Here is a 13,490-nt window from a genome sequence, read left to right as displayed (position 1 = left end):
ATATTTTTTTTAATGACACTATACAAAACTGAGCAGGTGTAAGGTGATAGGGGTTATACCTTCTAGGTGGTGGCCTTCAGTTTTCGATGGCCTAGTGCAGTGATAGCAAACCTTGGCACCCCAGATGTTTTGGAACTACATTTTCCATGATGCTCATGCACTCTGCAGTGTAGTTGAGTATCATGGGCAGGGCCGGACTTACCATTGGGCTTGACTGGGCTCAAGCCCATGGGCCCTGTCCAATAGGGGGCCCCTTTTAAAAAAAAATATATATTTTTTTTTTTTTTTTAAATTTAGGGGCCCCCCCGGGCCCCAGACAGCAGCCCCCCCTTATTTATTTATTTTTTATTAAAAAATTTTATATATATATATATATATATAAAAATATATATATATATATATATATATATATTTTATTATTATTATCATTAAAGGGTCCAGAGGTCTCCAGGGCCCCCGGATGGCAACCCCCCCTTTTTTTTTTTATAAAGAAATTTAAAAAATGTTTTATATATAATTTTTTTTTATTAAAGCGAAGTTCCAACCACAATTAGCATTTTTTAAATGTATGTCCTTTCATCCTGCATTTTTATAATATAAATATGGTCACTTACTATTTTACAATCTGCCGCCGTTCCGCATGGATATTCAAAAAAGATAGTTTATAAAACTATGTCTACACCGTTGGCATTTTGCTTGTCGGCATTATGAAGCCTACAGGCACTTACTTCCTGGAAGTCTTGGATGGGGAGTGATAATTGGACAGCGCACTGCATCCTGGGAAATGATAACACACATTTCCCAGGAGCATTAGAGGGAGACGATGTCAGAATCATAGGTGATTTCAAAGGCAGATTTCGTAGGACCGCTTAGCAACAGGCATTTCCAGATGAGTAAAAAAAATGTTTTTTTTTTTTACTTGTTTAGGTCTAATGAGCACAATAATGAAAGAAAAATTGGGATGGAAACTCCACTTTAAAGGGCTCAGAGATCCCCAGGGCCCCATGTGGCAACCCCCCTTGTTTATTTATTTGTATAAATGTTTATTTTTTTATTTTTGTTTATATTTTTTTATTTTTTATTAAAAGGCCCAGAGGCCCCAGGGCCCCGGATGGCAACCTCCCTTTTTTTATGAATTTTTTATAAATGTTTATTTATTAATTAATTAATTTATTTTTTATTAAAGGGCCCAGAGGTTTATTTTTTCTTTTTATTAAAGGGCCCAGAGGTCCCCAGGGCCCCGGATGGCTACCCCCTTTTTTTATATATATATATTTTTCTTTATTTCTTCTTTTTTTTTGTAAAGGCCCCCCCCACTTCTCAATTTGCGGCAGGCCCCCCTGCTTCTCAATTTCAGGCGGCAGCACCCCCCCCCCGGTTTTCTGCTCCAGGGGGCCCATGCCTTAAAATTCCTGATGGCGGCCCTGCCCATACCTCCCAGCGCGCATGGATTCTGCGGGACTTTCCCGCACAGACAGCTTCTTCCCGCAGTCCCGCTAAAGGGTGAATTTTCCTGCACTGCAAGAGGAGGCAGCACGGAAGCAGGAGGAACCGGAGCGGTGTGGAGGACTGTGGCTGCTGAAGGGAAGAAAGCCGACAGCCGGGCTAATGACAGTCTGTGGCCCCGGCTGTCGGCACAGGTGAGAGGCACTCCCCTCCCGCTCAACAACTGCAAAACCCCCCTAGGAGGAACCGGAGCGGTGTGTGGATGTCTGCTGAAGGGAAGAGAGTCGACACATTCCATGCACAGGTGAGAGGCACCCCCCCGCTCAACAACTTCAATTCGCCCCCCCCGCTCAACAACTTTAATGCGCACCCCCCCGCTCAACAACTATGATCCCCCCTCGCTCAACATCTTCGACCCCCCCCAATTCTTGGCTCCAGGGGGCCCCTTCAACACTCAAGCCCAGGGGCCCCCACCACCCTAAGTCCTGCCCTGATCATGGGAAATGTAGTTCTAACACATCTGGGGTATCAAAGTTTGCCATCACTGGCCTAGGGTCCATTTCCTGTAGATGGCAGCATAACCCTAGGTTGCTTGTTATCATTAGGTTGTGTTTCTCAATGGACAATAGAGAAATCTGTTGTCTGTTGTCTTCAAATCCTGTTGTGCTTACCCCTGCAGGGTACAGGATATAAGGCTAGATGAAGGGCAGGAGTAGGATAAACTGGCATGCAGTATGTGGCAGCAAGCAAGGCAAATCAAAACACTGATGCAGGGTGAACTAGCAGAGGAGGGATTTAAAGTGTTTGTTACCTCAGCGACCTGCGATCACTGTGTACAGAGGCAGAATGGGGAACTGCCTATGTAAAGGCTCTTCCTAATGACAAGTCAGAGAACTTCTGTTCCCAGTGATTGGGACAGTGATATCTGTCATGTCCCAGTGAGCCCATCCCCCTACAGTTAGAACATGCCCAGGGAACACTCCTTCATCACCCCCTAGTGTTAACCCCATTACCAGTAGAAACAATAAAAAATAAATAAAAGTCCCTAAATCTATCCCGTAGTTTGTAGATGTGATAACGTTTGCGCAAACCAATCAATATACACCTATTGCGTTTTTTTTTAACCAAAAATATGTAGAAGAATATATATCGGCCTAAACTGATGAATAAATTTGCTTGTTTATATATATATATATATATATACCTTTTTTTTTTTATAAATCTCTTTATTATTTTTTTTTCCTTTCTCATATACAGATATACATTTCACATTTTCATTTATTAAAATCACTTTAATACAGACATTCCATTACATACTTCACATCTTATTCCCATTTACCTCTTTCTTCCATTGCTGTAGTTCCTTCTCACTTCCATGCTTCCCTACCCTGAAGCTGTTGTCACATTTTCTATCCAATTTGCCCATATTTTCTTATACTTTTCCCCATTTCCTCTGTTATAGTATGTCTCTTTATACAGTGACAGAATATTGTTTATCAAGTTTTTCCATTGCGCCACTGAGGGGGCTTCCACTTTTTTCCAATTTTTAACACTATGACCTTTCTTGCGTAAAAGAGCAGCAAACCCACCTGTATTCTTTTTTCTCTGGGGGCCATAGTTTCCTCTACAAGTCCTAACAAGCAGGTCCCTGCCTCCAGGTCAAGTTGGACTAACGTCACTTCCTCAATTACTATATTTTTTTTTTAGATATGTATAATATATCAGAAATTAAAAAAAAATATAAAAAAATTGTTGGTCTTTTTTTGTTTATAATGCAAAAAATAAAAACTGCAGAGGTGATCAAATACCACCAAAAGAAATTTCTATTTGAGGGTAAAAAAAGGACATCAATTTTGTTTGGGTACAGTGTTGCATGACTGCACAATTGTCAGTTAAAGCGATGCAGTGCCATGTCGCAAAAAACAGCCTGGTCATTAAGGGGGCAAAAGTGGTTAAAGACATAATTATTTTAAATAAATAGTGACTTAAACTTTTTTTTACTTTTATTAAATACTGGGTGTTTTTATAAATATGATATGAACGAAATCTAAAACGTATTTAGTTCATAGGCAGTCAACCACAAACACCTTATCTTAAAAGTGGAGCTCCATTTAAAACTTTTTTAATGGAATTTGAAAGAGTTAGAACTTCTTTACGGGTATTATGAATGTCAATGGTCATAGGGAGATTTCCCTTTATGTCCTATGACAGAGACACAGAAAGGGAATATAAATCTCTTTAAACTGAAAAGAAATCTTACCGTTGACATTTGGTTTCTCCATTGATAGATTTTCCCTTTATTCTGATGGCAACCGTTACATTTTGAATGTCTGTGCAAATGGTCACCAGGATAAATAGTGAATCTCCCCAATATGACACAAACAGCACTTTAGACAATGATGGGTGGCTTCCATACACAAGTAAAATATTTGGGAAATATGACATATGCTTTTATACTGAATTTAGGAATTAATTTGAATTTTTCTAGCTGAGAGCAGTACAGTACATATGGATTCTGTTATATGCGGACATTTCATATTGTGTATATGTAACCTTTCTATAAATTATATAAACTACACTAAGGCTTATAGAATAAACAGACATATTGGTGTGCATGAAAGTAGAGCCCCTGCTCTGAGGAATGCTGATTGATGCTGTGCTACACTGATATTAAAAAAATTGTTAATTATATTAGCCCAATGATTTTTAAAGGGAAAACTCATGTTTATTAAAAAGCAGCCCTTGTTGGTGATTGCAGAGAATAAGCGCTCAGAACATTCTAATTACCATGCCTTTAGGAACATGCCTGACAATAAGTTATTGTGCTATCAGCACTGCCGGCTCATTCCCCTTTCAACTATTCTTGATTTTGCATTTTTTTTGTTCACATATGCAGACCAACAGAGTCACACACGGGCCTGCCATCTGTACATGTACTACATGCTGTCTCAATCAATAGCAGTACAATGATTTCAGAGCAAGAGACTATAAAATCCAATAAAACTGTGTAGAACAAGAGCAAGTTTAAAATGAAGATGTTAAATGTTTTTAAAGAAAAAAAAAACATCCATCAAATGCATGTAAACCCAATAATATTGTAGGACCTAGATTTAGGTATGATGGTGATACTTTGCATTAAATTACATTTTTGTTTACCTAGGAAATAATATTAAATCTGATTTCCAGCAAATGTCAGGTTTTCATGAAAACGTCACCAAATGTAGTTTACAATTCTTTAAAGTGATCCTATCAATACACACAGGGTCACTAAAGAGGTAACCAGTGAAAATATATTTAAATAATGACTTTTCCAAAGGCCTGAAGTGTTCAACAATTCTTTCACAGGTGACATATTTAGTGAAAGTGACCCTGTGGTGATACTGACACTTTAACTATAGTTCAGCTAGTATTTGTAATTGTTCCTGTAATCTCTTTTAAGGTTGCCATCATACTGAACAGACAGTGCTCTCAAGACTGCTGGGCACAGTGCTTATCAACCAAATATTAAACATGCTTATAGGAGCAGGAGCTCTGGGCTGACCGTCTCAATGATTAGCTGTTCCTTTATTGCCAATCACAGGGCAGCAGAGGAGAGATGCATAATATAGCAGCAGTTTTTTTTTTCTATAGTCATCTATCAGTTGGGCAGGGGCCATTACCATGATTTTAGAAAGGCTACGGTATTAAACTAATGCATGTAAAGATGTTTGTAGCTACACTTATTTCAGGTCGGATATATACGGTATGTCAGGCATATAGCTGAGATTTAAATAGTATGATTTTGGCTTCAATTTTGTATAGCACAATGCTTTCTCAGTAACCAATATTGCAATTATCTGATATGGATACTGTATATTCAGGGTGATTTAATATGATCGATTGGTAAGGTGAAATTAAAATGTTACTAAACCCACAACAGTAAAATTAGTCTTTATATGCGGTAAATCATACTTGTTATACTCGCTGTTTGATCCTGCTTGATCCTGCCTCTCTGATTCTCCTCTTCTTCCACTGTCTCCAAAACAATAACCTGATATTTACAGAGCCAGGGGACGGGCTGCACATGCTCAGTTTAGTGTGTATTGCTATTGCTTTTTTTTTTCTTGGGAGGGTGCATATGCTCAGCACATGGCCAATAAGCACTGCCCAGACATGTCCAGACATAGGATCGGGGAGAATGAAAACTCCTCCTACAAGCCTTACTAGGAACTGATAGAAGTCACAAGGCTGTTATATACTGCTGATGAGAAAAGGTATTTATCAGTTTATATTTACTAAAATAGTTGCATTTCCATGTTCTGTGTACTGTGGGAGACCAGATATAGTGAATGCAGGCTCTGGGTTTAGTAACACTTTAGGTAAAGATTACTTCAAAAAATTTATACAGACAAATAAACATAATAAACACAACATAATTTGTTCCCATAAATATTGTAATTGTGCCTTTTACAAGCATGCATTGTATAAGACCTGGGGACACAGAGTCACTGGAAATGTGGTTAATTACAAATAAGTAAACTAGACCATACATATTTTTTTTTTTCATAACAGTTTTATTGAAAAAAAAAAAAAAGTAGGTACAATATAAGGCAATTGACGTAAAAAGTCAAAATTCACATGACAAAATCAAGAGGGGAGAACCAACAAGGTTTACACGAGTAAGGAGGAAATGACTCGCAAAGCAATATTGAAGAGTGTAAATGAATGCATCACAAGGAACAAATTTGCTAAAAGAATAGATAGAAATATCCTGTCAGAACCGCTTAAAGGCAGGGCATGGGATAAGCTATTAAAGTAGTGTCCATGGCAGGAATAAGTAATGAAAGCAGAGAAGAAAAAGAAAGACAGGGATATGGCAAGAAGAGCGGGGATGAGGGGGGGGGAGGGTTCAGGGTGTGGAAGGAGAAAGTGCAGGGTATAGGATTAGAAATAGGGACTTGATCAATCTCCCACCCCTGCCGGAAGGCAGCTGATGAGACCCAGTGTCATTTAGAGGCAAGGGGGAGGACTCCCGGTAATGTCTCGAAGTACAGGGGTCATCTTAAAATTAGTCCAATAGTATCAAATTGAGGTACATTTGGACAAAGGTTCTCGGGAGATCGCGATCAATTCCTCAATCTTTTCCATTCTGTCTCATGCACATTTTGTCTGTGTAGTCAGTAGCAAGACTTTATATTTTTACAACTGAACAGGCAGTTATAAAAGACAAAATCAATGCAGCTTTGTATTCATTATTAAATAATTAAATGCACGTGCAGTATAAGTACCTGAAACTGAGTCAGTATTAGCCTAGGCAAGCTGGCTGACCCCAAAATCTGAACCAGGAGCAGTGCCATGTCAAGCTGACAAAGATTTCCCATAGACGCAATGTTAAAAACCAGGAGCAGTGCCATGCCAAGCTGACCAAGATTTTCCATAGACGACAATGTGTCTGTACTCGCGAGTGTATATGTACAGTGAGGGTACTTAAAGCGGGGTATGCCTGTATAGCCCAATAGTGGGTAAACAGAAATAAAAATCCTTTTACGGGTTAGATGGTTAGTTACCATATACATAGTAAAAAATATATATAAAAATATATATAGCTGCGCTGCAATATTGATTATACCTAAACTATGGCAAATCATAAATTATGAACCCAAAATAAATCAACACAAATAAATAAACGACACCAATCCTCTCAGAGTCTCACAGGTCCTCAATGTTTCTCCCATATAGGAATTCCCCATGTAAGTACATAAAACACTGCCATAGTGAAGTACTGTATATTGGGTTTTAATAAATATAAAAATTGCACTTACAAAAACGTAGCAATATGCGTGTAAAAATTTCAAGCCGGCCGGCTATAACTAATCCGCCCGTCCTTCCGGGATGATAGCATTCTCTCAGTTGGTGACGTCAACACGCCGCTCCTCCCTACGCCGTTTCGTCAAATATACAGTACTTCACTATGGTAGTGTTTTATGTACTTACATGGGGACTTCCTGTGAGACTCTGAGAGGATTGGTGTCTGAAATACAGCAGTAAGAGTGGAGACAATTAACCACACGCTGTCACAATCTCAATCAGGAGATCAGTGAAGCTGGTAAGGAGACATTATATCTGAGGTGGAGGATTCTTTTCTGCAGGATCACGGCACTTTTTCCGGGGCGTTACAGTATCTTTTGTCACCCTCCTTTATTCACTTGAGGACTTTTACTTACTGTGATCTTTTGAACTGTTCCATCCTGTTCTTCCTTATGGACAATCACTAGCCAAGAGGCTGCTTCACAGCAATTTTTTCAGCACATACATGTGTCGTTTATTTATTTGTGTTGATTTAATTTAGGTTCATAATTTATGATTTGCCATAGTTTAGGTATAATCAATATTGCAGCGCAGCTATATATATTTTTATATATATTTTTTACTTTGTCTATTTGTGTGTGTATCCCACATGATTAGTTGCAGCAGCAGTCACGTTCACTCTTTTATTAAATTTTTTAGGTATGTTCATTTAAAATCACACTGAGACAGCGCAGTATTTATTCTACTATATATACCATATACATATCTCATTTGTTTAAAGAGTGGTTTATCTAGTGTTCAGCTTTACAGATTTTAGACACCTTAGTGCAATTAATTGAATACCTTAAAGCCATGTAGCACAACATTTAAGTTGCATTAAATGTTAGTTAGTAAATGTGTTCATTTTAATAATTCCTCTTCATTATTATTATTTTATATTAAAGTTAGCATATGCCGAGCCTATGCACATTGAAACATTTACATATTCTGTCCAACCAGAAAAGGCACTGTAGCTTTAAGCATTGTAGAAAAATGCATTTTCTTTCCAAAACTGAGCTCATATTATTTCTCCTCCCCAGCCGTGTCCCAGCCCCTGGTTTTTCCATCATGATTAATATTACAACTATCCGTCCCTCCTTCGCTCATGCCAGAGTACTAGGTGTAATCCTAGACTCTGACCTGTCCTTTCAGCTCCAAATCCAATTACTTTGCAAATATTGTGGACTTTACTTCCATAACGTCTCCAAAATATGCTCCTTTTTAACCATTGAAACTACCAAGCTACTTATTCACTCCGTTTTTATCTCTTACCTGGACTATTGCAACTCTTCCACCCTACCAACCACTCAGTGTCCATTGCTACTCCTCCCTGAAATCCCTCAACTGGCTTCCGATCGCCCAATGAATAAAATTCAAAATACTGACAACAACATTACGAAGCCAATAACACATATGCCGCAGACTACATCACCAATCTTGTTTCAAAACATAACCCAAACCATCCTCTTGGCTCCTCCCAAGACCTCCTGCTCTCTTGTCTCATCCTCACATGTGCATCTCCAGGACTTCTCCAGAGCCTCTCTCATCCTCTGGAATTTTTCCTATTCTGTCTGACTGTCTGTATTCTGTTCACTTTTACATGATCCCTGGAAACAAATCTCTTCAGGGAAGCCTATCCTATCTTCAGCTAACACTGAATCTTTTATTTCTCCCATCAGCTCATCCTTCACAGATATTACCTTTTCTTCCACTTGCTCCTCCCCTAGATTGTAAGCTATCAGGAACAGGGCCATCCTAACTCTCTGCTATTGAAATGTACTGTAACCATGCTCCTTTTATTGCGTAAAGAGCTGTGCAAACTGTTGGTGCCATCTTAATTTTGTAATAATAAAAAAAATTATGTTTACAACAGAGACACAGAAGCCCTAGTTTTTTTTTTTAAGTTGTGAAATAGTAGTGGTGGTCCTGACGTGCAGAGAGTTTGTGTAGACAACCTTACAATCAGTCATTTCAAAGGCACTGGCTCATAGGGGTTGGAGTAGAGTCTGTTCACTTTTCAAAGTGAATGGTCATTTAGCTCATTGAATAAGGTGATGTTGTCTTCAATCTGATTACTCAATTATATGCAAAAATGTATTTAACAAAAAAAAAATTGACTTGTTTCATCGTAAATTCCGATCATGTGTAGGCCCCATCAGAAAAAATCTGATGGGAAATTCCGATTGTCTGTGTGGACATTCGTCGGAGAAAAAAACATGCATGCTCAGAATCAAGTCGACGCATGCTCGGAAGCATAGAACTTAATTTTTCTTGGCTTGTTGTAGTGTTTTACGTCACCGTGTTTTGGGCGGTCGGAATTTAGTCTGACAGTGTGTATGCAAGACAGCTTGAATGGAATTCCGATGAAAAAATCCATCGGATTTTAGATCATCGGATACTCCGATCGTGTGTACGCGGCATTAGATCAGCATGATTTCCAACCAATTCTAATTTCTTTCAGAAGATTGCCATTAAACAATGCTAACCACCATAGTTTAATCATCGCAGGTTTCTCATTACTATCACACAAAGTTTAATTATTTATTCCTACCTGAAAATATGTTGTCCATGCATAAAATGTATGTGTAAAGAATGTGTACATGTGTGCTGTATCATATACAAAAGTAACTGTTTATATTTAGGTATTGTTGAGCAACCCTCGTATTGTTGATGAAAAAATAATTATTCCACCTTTCTAGTTTTCACTAGTTTGAAAAATATAATTTTGTTACTGATCTCCCTCTGCTTCTATATACATATGTTTAGAGTAAATGCCTCAATAATTCTGTCTTCTTCTGGAAAGGACAAAAGACAGAGCAGTCATTCAACTGGACAGAGAAGGGCAGAGACTTCAGCTTCTCAAGTATCCGCAAGTAATATCTTGTCTTTGAGCTATCCTTCTTTTACTTGTTTTGAAGTCCTCGTATAATGCCCAAAGTGGCATTTCCCCTCCCACCCATTATTTCCTCTAAGCAGTTACATCATTGATTACAAGGAGGAGAACAATCCAGATATAAGTTGGGTCAATGTTAATGAGAATTAGCTTTGTGCCTTGGTGTGGCTTAAACTGGCACCCCTCTGCGTTCTGGCATGTACTATTTAGAATCTTCTATAAAGATTACAAAGATTACAAAGAAATCATCACTGTGCACTAGGGTGTCTCTGCACAGAATGAGCTATGTGCCTAGCTATTAAGCTTTTCAAAAGGAAACTATTTGACTAAATGGCAATGAACATAAGGAGTCCTTCAAAGAAGTGCAGGATCCTTGGATATGTACAGACCTCTTTAACAGAAAGTGATTGTAAGCCAGCATGTGCTTTGAGGCAGATTGATGAGTCAGGGTCAGAGTGTCTTAGCACTGTGTGAAAATGGGACAAAGACTATTTGTATCTATATAAATGTATAAGAAAAACATATACCAGGAAAGGGTTTTTTTTCACTATTGTTATAATTTGTATTAGTACTATTAGTATTTTGAGAATGAAGCTTACCACAAACTGTGTGACTTTTGTAACCAATATGGCTAACAATCAAGTAGCATACATGCAGTTATTGACGAGGATAAAACATTTGCAGAATAATGGAACGTCCCTAATTAGCATATTTCTTGCGTAACTATACGAAAGCGCCACCTAGCGGCCAGCGTAAATATACAGCCTAAGATACGACGGTGTAAGACACTTACGCCGGTCGGATCTTAGGGAAATCTATGCGTAACTGATTCTCTGAATCAGGCGCATAGATACGTCGGCCCGCACTCAGAGATACGACGGCGTATCTGGAGATACGCCGTCGTATCTCGTATCTGAATCCGGCCCATTGTGTTGCTCTGCCTTGTGTGAGCAAAGCACAGGTTAATTTTAAGCTACACCTATAAATAGACCACACCCCAAGTCGTCGTCCCCAGCCCTCCCCCCTCCGTTTTTTTTACTAATCCCCTAAATAAAACAACTGCAGCATTTTTTTTATATTTTACCAATCGGCCTATTGTTTCTACAGTAACTTTCTCATTACATAAACATATAAGGTTTTGTGGGCAGAACTGTATTGCAAAAATATTGTATTTTATAAGCAAAACTGTTTTATTTTCTAAATTTTAAATTTACATAATCCTTATTTCCTGCTTTGATGGAGTTACCTTTGTAAAATAGTTACACTAACATCTAAGATGGCAATGGGTTTTATACCAAAAACGCCTATGTTACATGATCCAGTAGACTAAAGCCTCGTACACACGATCAGTCCATCCGATGAGAACGGTCTGATGGACCGTTGTCTTCTGGTTAACCTATCGTGTTTATGAGGCCTAATAGTAAACATTAGGCCTCCTCAGAGAGACATAAACAAGATGCATATCAATTTATTATCTATCAAATCGTAATTTAATTCTGTTAAATAATATGTTGGTTGTCATATTGTGAAACCTTGTTAGATAAACATGTAAATGATTAAAAATTGATAGGCTGACTTGGAAACTGTGTTTATCCTGGAAGCTGTGTTCACCGTGGCTAGCTGTATATGCTTTGTAGGATGAGACACCTGTATCTGAATTGATAAATGGATGATTACACTTTCCAAGGCACATATTGACCACCTGACCTGGGTCAAAAGCTTTTGGTAAGCCTCCCTTTTTGTCACACTAGGGTGGCGTGATCCTTGATTTCTTCCCCTTGGGCATCTGCACAACTTCTATTTTATTCTGCTGCAGAACCTTTACAATTTTATGAACTTGTCTTTTATGTTTAGAGTCCTTTATGTCTATTTTCATGCACTATATTTGTTATTGGGACTTACAATATATGCACATCCTGTATAATTTTTTTATTTTTTTTGGCATTAGCACTTTATTGGTTATCACCATATCTAATGTTTGTTTTTTGTGATGAATTTTATTCTTTGCTAACTTTGCACATACTAATATTGGTTGGTTTAGTTGTCATATGACACATTAGCGCTGCACAATTTTTTCTCTATACCAAAAAAAGTGATTAGCATTAGGGGTGTGTATGCTGAGCATAATAAAATGCACCAGTATTACTATCAACACTCCCTCGGACCCTTTGATTGAGTGTCATTAAATCTGTGACAGCCTGTCAATGGACAAAAAAATTCTGTTGCATTTGGCAGGGTATTTCATTTCTATATTTAAAAAGATAAATAAAAATTGTGAAGGTAAATCACTGAAAGCCCTACTTAGAAATAAACTTGTCTCTGTAAATGTAAAGGTCAAAAATGCAAATTAATTGCTGCACATAATGAGGCTGAGTGTGTATTATGTCATGCTGATCTCCAGTGATGGGATCTGAAAGTGTAATCATCACACAAGTTTATGGCAAACTTCATACACTATCTCACTATTTATGTTCCCGATTGTTCACTTTTAAATTCCACGGTTCCACTATGTATTTAACTGGAGACGAAATATCGATCAAGACAACATCAGTTTTGCCAACATTTGTCAATTATCCCTAGTGAACATGCTGATTACTCTTGAAATTGTCTATCACATTTAGGATGTTTAGGAAGAAAAGAAGGGAAAGATAAAGCTCATCCTTCATAGTACAGTGAAGATTTTCTTATAATTTCAGCTGCCTACATCTCTATAGCTACAGTTTTCAGTGAAGGTAACCTCTGCTTGTTTACTGTTCCATACTGCGCTCTGTTGGTACTGCCCAGGCTGTTAAATGGTTTGTTTCAACCAAATTAGGAGTTATGGGTGTGCTATAGCCAGTGAAATTACCTCATCTCATTTCCAGCATTTCTCAGTAATCTCTTTGGAATGACACATATCTAACACAATAGATTCTTTCAGTAACAAAATTTAACAATATGGGCAGAAAATGTTTTCCGTTAGTCACTATCATCTTGTATAGAAAAATGTATCAAGGTAGTTAATAATGATTACTTACATTTCAACATGCCATTAGATAAACTTTTGTCATGACTGAGATATGTCTGTTCCTCATAATTTGACTTTCCTGATTAATTCACATGAGAGGCATTGTGAGTGTTAGTCATGCGTCCTGAAGTTGGGTTGGCTGAAGTAGGTGAACAAACATTTGGAACAACACAAAAGTGTAGTAATTGTAGGTTGCATGATTTATTTTCACTAGCCTCAGGCAAATTAAAGTCTCCCATTTTTGACCCTAACTAATTACATAACATTTCCTGTATCATTTAAAGCAAACCTCCACACTTAGATTTGTGTTGTAGTTGA

Source organism: Rana temporaria, chromosome 5, assembly GCF_905171775.1.
Source record: "Rana temporaria chromosome 5, aRanTem1.1, whole genome shotgun sequence".
NCBI lineage: Eukaryota > Metazoa > Chordata > Amphibia > Anura > Ranidae > Rana > Rana temporaria.
Note: the sequence above shows the minus strand (reverse complement) of the source record.